Below are 13,016 nucleotides of genomic sequence, written 5' to 3'. Positions count from 1 at the left end.
TATAATTATATATAAAGATATACATTAATAACAAAACAAATAAAAATGACAAGTAATTGAAATACGATCCCGTAGTAAATTAATTTAAGATGTGTGTCTAACTATAATAATAATAATAATAATACCATTATAATAATATCTCGTAGTGATAAAAATAATAATAATACAATAACTACATATATATATATATATATGTATGTATACATACATATATATATATATATATATATATATATATATTTGTTGTGTCCTCTTTTGTTTATATAATTTTATCCTCTTAATTATTATTTTTTAAATTAAAATAGTTATTCTAATAAAAATTATTTATCTATTTTATCATTTTAATAATTTTAGTAATTATTTTTATAATTCAAATAATTACACAAATATAAAAATAAAATGAACAACAAAACAAATAAAAGGTGCAAGTAATTGAGATATGATCCCGTAGTAAATAAATGTAAAATGTGTATTTAACTATAATAGTAAGAATAATAATAATAGTAACAATAATAATAATAGATAATGATAATAACACTGAAATAATATCGCGTAATGATAAAATATATATATATATATATATATATATATATATATATAATACAATACAACTACATATATAAAGAGATAAATAAATAAACAACAAAACAAATAAAAGGGTCAAGTAACTAAAAGATGATTCATAGATAGTAAGTAAAAGTAAAATGTGTATGTAAACATAATAATAAAAGCAATAATAATAATAATGACTATTATAATAATTATAGTTCTAGTTATAATAATAATAATCTATAACAATATATAAGGAGGATTTTCTCTTTTGTGTCAACATTTCAAATACCAATTTTACCCTTTAAAATATAATTATTTATAAATTTTTTGAAAATTGACAGTTACTTTTACAAACTTTTTTATAAAATCATTTATCCATGCTCTTCTCTTTTTCTTTGTTTATCAACAGTTATTCTCTCATCTTTTTTGATATATTTCACTTTATTTTTAATAAATATAATTTTATTTTATATATTATAACTTAATAACATTGCATTATCATCACTTACTATAATATCATGTATATTTAAATATAATTGTAGTTAATAATAATAATAATAATAATAATAATAATAATACTTATAGTTGATAGTAATACTAATCATAATAATTATAGTTAATAATAATAATAAATTATTATTATAATTAGAGCTGATAATAATAATAATAACTATAATTAGAGTTATAATTGATAATAATAACAATAATATAAAAATAAAATAATAAATATCATGAAAATTAGGTTATATTGTTGTAAATATTATTATCAATGAAATGAATTTGTAAATTCAGTTTTAAATATAATAAATAAAATTAATATCACAATATGATGTAGTTAATTGATTTTACAAAATAATTATAATAATATATGACTTGTGCGTGTATGCACATTTTTTTTATTTATTTCAAATACGTTTAGAATAATAATATAATTGTTATTATATTTATTTAACCATTAAAATAATAATAATATCAATATAAATTTTAAATTTTAAAAATTTTAAAAGATTAAAAATCTATTTAGCAGAAGTATTTAGTATAATAACATTTTTTATAATTAAAAAAAGCACTTATACTAATAACACCACTATAAATAGTAATAATATTAATAATAAAAGTAATAATGATACTAATAATAACAAACAAATGATAATAATAATAATAATGTTTATGCTATAAATATTAATGTCAATGCAAATACCAAGGCTAATGTTGATATACTAATAATCTATAATTACATATAAAGATATATACAAGAGCAACCAAACAATTAAGAATGACAACTAATTGAGATATGATCTGTAGTAAATAAAATTAAGATGTGTGTCTAACTATAATAATAATAATAATATCATTATAATAATAATATCATGTAGTGATAATAATAATAATACCATTATAATAATATCCCGTAGTGATAATAATAATAGTAATAATAATAATACACTAACTAAATATGTAAAGAGATACACATTTTTATGTCCTTTTTTTGTTTTTACATTTTTATCCTCTTAATTATTATTTATTAAATTTAAATAATTATTCATAATAAAAAATTATTTGTCAGTTTTATTATTCTACTAATTTTAGTAACTATTTTTTTACAATTCAAAAAATACCAAGACATAGAGATAAAATGAATAACAAAACAAATACAAAGAGCGAAGTAATTGTAATATGATCTCGTAGTAAATAAAAGTAAAATATGTGTCTAACTATAATAAAAATAATAATAATAATACCACTATAATAATATCGCGTAGTGATAAAAAAAATATTAATACTACTACTACTAATAATAATAATATTATTAATATTAATACAACTACATATATAAAGAGATAAACATCTTTGGTGTCCTTTTTATTTTATCAATTTTATCCTCTTAATTATTATATTTTAAATTTAAATAATTATTTATAATAAAAAAATTATTTTTCAGTTTTATTATTTTATGAATTTTAGTAACCATTTTTTTAAATTGAAATAATTGTTCAAATGGAAAGATAAATGAACAACAAAACAAATAAAAATGATAAGTAATTGAAACATGGTTCCTACATAGTAACTAAAAGTAAAATGTGTAGGGATGTCAAAAAAATATGTACCCGCAGGTATCCGCAACGGTAGGAAACGAATATTAAAAATGGATACCCACGGGTACGAATATTTTGTATACTCGCATGTTAACAGGGCGGGTACGGGTAAAATAGTATCCGTACTCGTGAATACTCATACCCGTTAAACTTTAATTCATAAAAATACCCATATATGTATATTAGTAAAAAACATTTTAACCTAATTTTTTCTAAGTTGCACATCTTGTCTTCTCTTCTGTCTTCATTCTTCCAACTTCAAGTATTGGTGCATTGTCTTCTTTTAGGTACACCCCTTTGACACTATTCTCTTTCCTTTCTCTGAAATTGGGCATATACATCAAACCCTATATAAATAGTGACGTTTATGGTATGTTTGTTGTCAAATGATGGAATCAAAATAAGAATACTTAACACGTGGCAGTTGAGTTTTATTATTTGTTTATTTTGTTTATTTTTCAGGAATCAATCAGAAAAAGTGAGTTTATTGATCAAAACACTAATCAAAGAATTTTCATTGTGTTGAACGTCATTTTATATTTATTTTTATAATTATTTGGACTTGTATGAACTTGAGTTTATTTGAACTTTATTTAAAATTTATGACAATGATGTATTTTATTTTATTTTATTTGAATTTATGATTAAATATTTGTTTCTTAAATAATTTTGTAAATATCTGCGGGTAACTATGGATACTTGCGGATATGAAAAAAATAGACGAGTACCCGACGAATATGGGTACGAATACGGGCCAAATATTTATCCACCAGGTAGAGTATGGGGGAACTACTACCCATACCCTACCCGCCCTATTGACATCCCTAAAAATGTGTATCTAACAATAATAATAAAAACAATAATAATAAAAATAATAACTATTATAATAATTATAATTCTTAATAATAATAATAATAGTAATATAATAATATTACTACTATAATAATAGAAATAATTATAATTAATAATAATGATAATAATATTTATAGTTGATAGTAATAATGATTATTAATTATAATTGATATTAATAACCTGTGACAGATCTTGACAATTAATTTTGGAGGAGCCAAAATAATTTATAGTAAAAAATTTTGAACTCATCAATAATTTATTCGGAATAAAAATCTCCAGTTATTCCTTTTTGAATGTAAATAATCATATTGCATTCAAGAAATTCATCTTTCATCTTATTCCGAATTTTGTTTTGATAATCTTCGTTGTAAAAAATGAAACATTAAGAGTTAAATAAAATGAATTAGCAAATCAATCTAAGTAAAATATCTTTAATTTGTTTATTTTTTGTCAAAGATTGACATAATTCAATAATGGTCGACAAATCCTTCAAATTTGAATGAGTATGAACATCAACAATGAAATATTGTAGTGAAATTTTAAATTAATCATATATTTATCAATATACCTATTTTTTTTAAGTTTAAGACAAAAAAATAATTTATCATAACTAATAAAAATTGAGATGTAATTACTAACAAAAATATATAATAGTAATAATATTATATATTACAAATAAGAGTAATAACTTTACTACTAATAATGTTAATAATACTAATAGTAATAATATATAATAGTAACATATAATAATAATAACAACAATTATTATTATTATTATTATTATTATAATACTAATATTTGTTATAATTTTACTACTATCACTATAAATAATATTTATAATAATATATTATTAATAATTAGAAATACTAATACTTATAAAAATAATAAAAATAATAATATTATTTATAATTAATATTATAGTTGAAATCATACAGTAAAAAATTTTGGACTCATCAATAATTTATTCGGAATAAAAATCTTCAGTTATTCCTTTTTGAATGTAAATAATCATATTGCGTTCAATAAATTCATCTTTCATCTTACTCCAAATTTTGTTTTGATAATCTTCGTTGTAGAAAATGAAACATTAAGAGTTAAATAAAATGAATTAGACAATCAATCAAGTAAAATATCTTTAATTTGTTTGTTTTTGTCAAAGATTGACATAATTCAATAATGATCGACAAATCCTTCAAATTTGAATGGTTATGAATATCAACAATGAAATATTGGAGTGAAATTTTAAACTAATCATATATTTATCAATATACCTTTTTTTTTTAAGTTTAAGACAAAAAAATAATTTATCATAATCTAATAAAAATTGAGATGTAATTACTAACAAAAATATATAATAGTAATAATATTATATATTACAAATAAGAGTAATAATTTTACTACAAATAATGTTAATAATACTAATAGTAATAATATATAATAGTAACATATAATAATAATAATAACTATTATTATTATTATTATTATAATACTAATATTTGTTATAATTTTACTACTATCACTATAAATAATATATTATTAATAATTAGAAATATTAATACTTATAAAAATAATAAAAATAATAATATATTTATAATTAATGTTATAATTGAAATTATATAGTAAAAAACTTTGAATTCATCAATAATTTATTCGGAATAAAAATCTCCGGTTATTCCTTTTTGAATGTAAATAACCATATAGTATTCAAGAAATTCATCTTTCATCTTATTCCGATTTTTGTTTTGATAATCTTCGTTGTAGAAAATGAAATATTAACAGTTAAATAAAATAAATAAGACAATTAATCAAGTAAAATGTCTTTAATTTATTTGTTTTTGTCAAAGATTGACATAATTCAGTAATGATCGACAAATCCTTCAAATTTGAATGGGTATGAACATTAACAATGAAATATTGGAGTAAAATTTTAAACTAATCATATATTAATATACATTTTTTTTTTAAGTTTAAGACAAAAAAATAATTTATCATGAATCGAGATGTAATTACTAACAAAAATATATAATAATAATATTATATATTACAAATAAGAATAATAACTTTACTACTAATAATATTAATAATACTAATAGTAAGAATATATAATAGTAACATATAATATTAATATTTGTTATAATTTGTAATAGTAATAATATTATATATTACAAATAAGAGTAATAACTTTACTACTAATAATGTTAATAATACTAATAGTAATAATATATAATAGTAACATATAATAATAATAACAACAATTATTATTATTATTATTATTATTATTATTATAATACTAATATTTGTTATAATTTTACTACTATCACTATAAATAATATATATAATAATATATTATTAATAATTAGAAATACTAATACTTATAAAAATAATAAAAATAATAATATTATTTATAATTAATATTATAGTTGAAATCATACAGTAAAAGATTTTGGACTCATCAATAATTTATTCGGAATAAAAATCTTCAGTTATTCCTTTTTGAATGTAAATAATCATATTGCGTTCAATAAATTCATCTTTCATCTTACTCCAAATTTTGTTTTGATAATCTTCGTTGTAGAAAATGAAACATTAAGAGTTAAATAAAATGAATTAGACAATCAATCAAGTAAAATATCTTTAATTTGTTTGTTTTTGTCAAAGATTGACATAATTCAATAATGATCGACAAATCCTTCAAATTTGAATGGTTATGAATATCAACAATGAAATATTGGAGTGAAATTTTAAACTAATCATATATTTATCAATATACCTTTTTTTTTAAGTTTAAGACAAAAAAATAATTTATCATAATCTAATAAAAATTGAGATGTAATTACTAACAAAAATATATAATAGTAATAATATTATATATTACAAATAAGAGTAATAATTTTACTACAAATAATGTTAATAATACTAATAGTAATAATATATAATAGTAACATATAATAATAATAATAACTATTATTATTATTATTATTATAATACTAATATTTGTTATAATTTTACTACTATCACTATAAATAATATATTATTAATAATTAGAAATATTAATACTTATAAAAATAATATAAATAATAATATATTTATAATTAATGTTATAATTGAAATTATATAGTAAAAAACTTTGAATTCATCAATAATTTATTCGGAATAAAAATCTCCGGTTATTCCTTTTTGAATGTAAATAACCATATAGTATTCAAGAAATTCATCTTTCATCTTATTCCGATTTTTGTTTTGATAATCTTCGTTGTAGAAAATGAAATATTAACAGTTAAATAAAATAAATAAGACAATTAATCAAGTAAAATGTCTTTAATTTATTTGTTTTTGTCAAAGATTGACATAATTCAGTAATGATCGACAAATCCTTCAAATTTGAATGGGTATGAACATTAACAATGAAATATTGGAGTAAAATTTTAAACTAATCATATATTAATATACATTTTTTTTTTAAGTTTAAGACAAAAAAATAATTTATCATGAATTGAGATGTAATTACTAACAAAAATATATAATAATAATATTATATATTACAAATAAGAATAATAACTTTACTACTAATAATATTAATAATACTAATAGTAAGAATATATAATAGTAACATATAACATTAATATTTGTTATAATTTTACTACTATCACTATAAATAATATTATAATAATATATTATTAATAATTAGAAATACTAATCTATATCTATGTATCTATGTATATATATATATATATATATATATATATATATATATATATATATATATATATATATATATATATATATATATATATATATATATATAACAATAAAGGGGATTCCTCTTTTTGTGTCCACATTTCATAATACCCGTTTTACCCTTAGTTATTTTAAAAATTAATTATTTTATAAATAATTTACTTTTAAACATTTTTCTATGGGATTCCTCTTTTTGTGTCCACATTTCATAATACCCGTTTTACCCTTAGTTATTTTAAAAATTAATTATTTTATAAACAATTTATTTTTAATCATTTTTCTAACAATAAAGGGGATTCCTCTTTTTGTGTCCATATTTCATAATACCCATTTTACCCTTAGTTATTTTAAAAATTAATTATTTTATAAATAATTTACTTTTAATCATTTTTCTACAAATCTCTTTTGTCTTAAATCATCATTTAAATTTTCTTTTTACATATCTTATTTTTTTATATATTTTAAAAATTATATATTTGTTATTGATCTTAACTTTCTTGAAAATAAAAAATCTATCTATCATTTTTCTAACAATAAAGGGGATTCCTCTTTTTGTGTCCACATTTCATAATACTTGTTTTACCCTTAGTTATTTTATAAATAATTTACTTTTAATCATTTTTCTACAAATCTCTTTTGTCTTAAATCATCATTTAAATTTTCTTTTTACATATCATTTTTTTATATATTTTAAAAATTATATATTTGTTATTAATCTTAACTTTCTTGAAAATTAAAAATCTATTTATCTATATCTATATCTTCTATAACATCTATATCTATCTTCTATAACAATAAAGGGGATTCCTCTTTTTGTGTCCACATTTCATAATACCCATTTTACCCTTAGTTATTTTAAAAATTAATTATTTTATAAATAATTTACTTTTAATCATTTTTCTAGGGGATTCATCTTTTTGTGTCCACATTTCATAATATCCGTTTTACCCTTAGTTATTTTAAAAATTAATTATTTTATAAATAATTTACTTTTAATCATTTTTCTAGGGGATTCCTCTTTTTGTGTCCACATTTCATAATACCCGTTTTACCCTTAGTTATTTTAAAAATTAATTATTTTATAAATAATTTACTTTTAATCATTTTTCTACAAATCTCTTTTGTCTTAAATCATCATTTAAATTTTCTTTTTACATATCTTATTTTTTTATATATTTTAAAAATTATATATTTGTTATTGATCTTAACTTTCTTGAAAATAAAAAATCTATCTATATCTTCTATCTATCTATTCTATAATATATAACAATAAAGGGGATTCCTCTTTTTGTGTCCATATTTCATAATACCCGTTTTACCCTAAGTTATTTTAAAAATTAATTATTTTATAAATAATTTACTTTTAATCATTTTTCTAGGGGATTCCTCTTTTTGTGTCCACATTTCATAATACCCGTTTTACTCTTAGTTATTTTAAAAATCAATTATTTTATAAATAATTTACTTTTAATCATTTTTCTAGGGGATTCCTCTTTTTGTGTCCACATTTCATAATACCCGTTTTACCCTTAGTTATTTTATAAATAATTTACTTTTAATCATTTTTCTAGGGGATTCCTCTTTTTGTGTCCACATTTCATAATACCCGTTTTACCCTTAGTTATTTTAAAAATTAATTATTTTATAAATAATTTACTTTTAATCATTTTTCTAGGGGATTCCTCTTTTTGTGTCCACATTTCATAATACCCGTTTTACCTTTAGTTATTTTAAAAATTAATTATTTTATAAATAATTTACTTTTAATCATTTTTCTAGGGAATTCCTCTTTCTGTGTCCATATTTCATAATACTAGTTTTACCCTTAGTTATTTTAAAAATTAATTATTTTATAAATAATTTACTTTTAATCATTTTTCTAACAATAAAGCGGATTCCTCTTTGTGTGTCCACATTTCATAATACCCGTTTTACCCTTAGTTATTTTAAAAATTAATTATTTTATAATTAATTTACTTTTAATCATTTTTCTACAAATCTCTTTTGTCTTGAATGATCATTTAAATTTTCATTTTACATATCTTATTTTTTTTTATATTTTAAAAATTGTATATTTGTTATTGATCTTAACTTTCTTGAAAATTAAAAAATGCGAATACACATACGCGACAACGCCTGTTCACTAGTTCTTATAAAAATAATACAAATAATAATATTATTTATAATTAATATTATAGTTGAAATAAAAAATAAATGAAAAAATAAAAACAAATTGACTTTTGTAGGATTTGAACTCGGGTCCTTTTGTACCATTGTTTTAAAATGACGAAAAAACTAATTTCTATGACACGTGTCAATAAAAGAAAATGGGTATTGTAGTAATTTTGGTGATATCTTCTTTTCTTGATATGTAATAGATTCAAACAATAATACTAATATTAATTGTAATATTAATAATAATAATAATAATAATTTTATTACTATTAACATAATCTATACCAATATATAAAAGGGGATACTTTTTTATCAATATTTCTTTATTCCAGTTTTATCCTTAATTATTATTTTAAAAATGAATTATTTTATAAATAATTTACCTTTAACCGTTATTTTCTAAAAACTTTTTTTTTGTCTTCAACAGCTATTTTAAAAACTTCTTTTGTCTACATATTTTATTTTTTTAATTTTACATCTAAGAACTATTTTAGAAATTAATTATATATTTTTATTGATATAACTCAAATTTTTATTAAAATTATAAAATACGAACAAACAGGTAATCCCGTAATAAAAATTAATTACAAATTTTTATTTAAATTAATAATAAAATTAATTGACATGTTATATCGTAATAAATAAAAGTAAAATTTTTGTATAAAATAAAATTATAATGTAGGTATATTGTGAAAATGAAAATAGTATAAATTTGATGTCAAAAGTTTTAAATAAAAGCACATGCAAATATAAATAGCTTAAAAATACAAAGATAAAGATATGCTAAAAGGTGATGTTAACGTAAAAATATAGACATAGTGAAAATTATGATCTTGTACAAAATAAACAAGACGAATGCAAATAGTACCGATACCAATGTCAATAATAATTCAAATAATAATACTAACATTAGGGTATCAATAATAATAATAATTATTATTATGATAATAATAATACTAGTAATATTAATTATAATAATAATAATATTTTATTACAACTAATGATACTAGTAATAACAATAAAAGAAATTGAAATGTGATCCAATATTAAATAAAAATAAAATGGACGTAAAAAAATAAAATTAAAATGTAAAAATGATCCGGTACAAAATAGAAATAATATAAATTTGATGTTAACATTTTTAAATTAAAACTCATGTAAATTGAATCATTATTATTTAATGTATTACAATTAATTAAAAAAAACAAGAGATTTTTATTGTTCTATTCGAAAACATAACTGTAAGTAGGGATGGCAACGGGACGGGGCGGGGACGGGTTTCGCTATCCCAAACCCATCCCCGCATAAAAAATTCATCCTCATCCCCATACCCAAACCCAACGGGTATCAAACTTTTTTCCCATCCCCATCCCCACCGGGTAACGGGTATAATCTCGTACCCATACCCGTACCCGTGTTCTAACTACTTCAATATTAATTTTTATAAAAGAAAAAAAATTACGGTAAAGAAAACATAATATTATGAAATATTCAATATTAGGAGGATTTTCTTCGATGCCAAATACCTTAAAATAAATTATAATTGTTTACATTTTATATTAGAATACCAAATAAAATTTCATGTGAACCAAAACATTTGTTAAATTTGCAAACTACAACATTGATGAACTTAGTTGATAAAATTAAAAAATATTTCAAAAAAATATAAAAGGAAAACAAATATTTAAATTAAAATATATTTTAAATGTTTGTTTACTTCAATTTTTTAAATTCTAATGAATATCTTTTTTATACACTAATAAAAGTTATAATATATCACTTGATCAAAATGATACAAAGAATAAATAATAAACATAATAATAAAAGGAAAACAAATATTCAAATTAAAATATATTTTAAATGTTTGTTTACTTCAATTTTTTAAATTATAATGAATCTCTTTTTTATACACTAATAAAAGTTATAATACATCACTTGATCAAAATGACACAAAGAACAAATAATAAACATAATAATAAAATTTTGACATAGATTTTGTATCTTTTGAACTTCAATATATGTTGGATAGTGACAAAAAAATATTCATAGCAATTACATTAAATTTTTATATTGTAGTAAATAAAAGTTATTTATACAATTAAAGTGGAAAAAATTACAGTATGATTAATAGTGAGTTATAAAATAACAAATAGTTAGATAGAATATATCGAAATATTATTCTACATGATGAAAATAAACAATAAATAAAAATATTAAAAGACTAACAAATGTGTGTTTTAGAAATAATTTGAGAGACTATCGAAAGAAATCGCACAAAGGAAATCGAATGTATAATTAAGGTATGATAAAATGAAAAATACCTTACAGAACTAATTATTAAATTATGTTTGAAATGGTTAAAATTAAATAGAAATATCATTAGTGACCAAAAAATTTGTCATTAAATTACATATAAATTAGTAATTAAATTGGTCACTAAATCAAGTACACATTCGATCATTGAATCGGTCACTAATTTAGTCATTGATTCAGACAATAAATCAACTACTACCACCAATGACGAAAAATAGTGACTGATATGGGTCACTAAAAAATTTTATATATATATATATATATATATATATATATATATATATATATATAAAATTTTAACCACTTCAAACAGAATTTAAAGTGAAAAAATTACATTATGATTAATAATGAGTTATAAAATAAAAAATAATTAGATAGAATATATCAAAATATTATTCTACATGATGAAAATAAAAAAAATAAATAAAAATATTAAAAAACTAACAAATGTGTGTTTTAGAAATAATTTGAGAGACTATCGAAAAAAATCACACAAAGGAAATCAAATGTATAACTAAGGTATGATAAGACGAAAAATATCTTAGAGAATTAAGAAAACTTTTCAAATATTAACATATAATTAATGGTTGAAAAATAACGAAAATTATTTTAATGAAACAAAAGAGTTCTTCAAATTAAACAAAAATTAATAATAATAATAAGTAAAGAATTTTTTTTATATTATCTTAAATTGAGAGTATAAACATTCTCATGTGAAAGAAAAATTTATAATAAATAAAAATATTAAAAAATAATATAAATATTCAAATGTGAGGCATAATTTTTTTTTAATTAACATACATCATTTTAACATAATTACATAAAGGTTATGATAAGATAAAAAATATATTGGAGATGAGAATGAGTTTCATGACAAATGAAATAATTAAAAGAAATAAAAAATAGAAAAAAAAAATATATATATAGGGGTTACTTGATTAATTGTGAATATTTTAATAATTTAAACGAGAATGGAGATATGGCGGGGACGGGTATTATGGCGGGTATATGTACATCCCCATACCCATCCCCATACCCAATTGAAAAAGTCGGGGATTCCCCATACCCATACCCATACCCAGTCAATGCGGGGATTCCCCGTCAAAACGAGGACGGGTTCGGGCAATACCCACGGGGACGGGTTTATTTGCCATCTCTAACTGTAAGTCCGTTATAAGAAAAATTAAATTAGTAAAAATCGATTAAAAAAATAAAATTTGGTAGTACAATAAATAAAAAAATTAAATAAAAATTAAATTGATAATATTTAAATTTATAGTATACTTAAAA

Source organism: Vigna unguiculata, chromosome 4 (genome assembly GCF_037176805.1).
Source record: "Vigna unguiculata cultivar grain cowpea cultivar isolate G323 ecotype 2 chromosome 4, ASM3717680v1, whole genome shotgun sequence".
NCBI classification, from domain to species: domain Eukaryota; kingdom Viridiplantae; phylum Streptophyta; class Magnoliopsida; order Fabales; family Fabaceae; genus Vigna; species Vigna unguiculata.
This window is presented reverse-complemented; position numbering follows the sequence as displayed.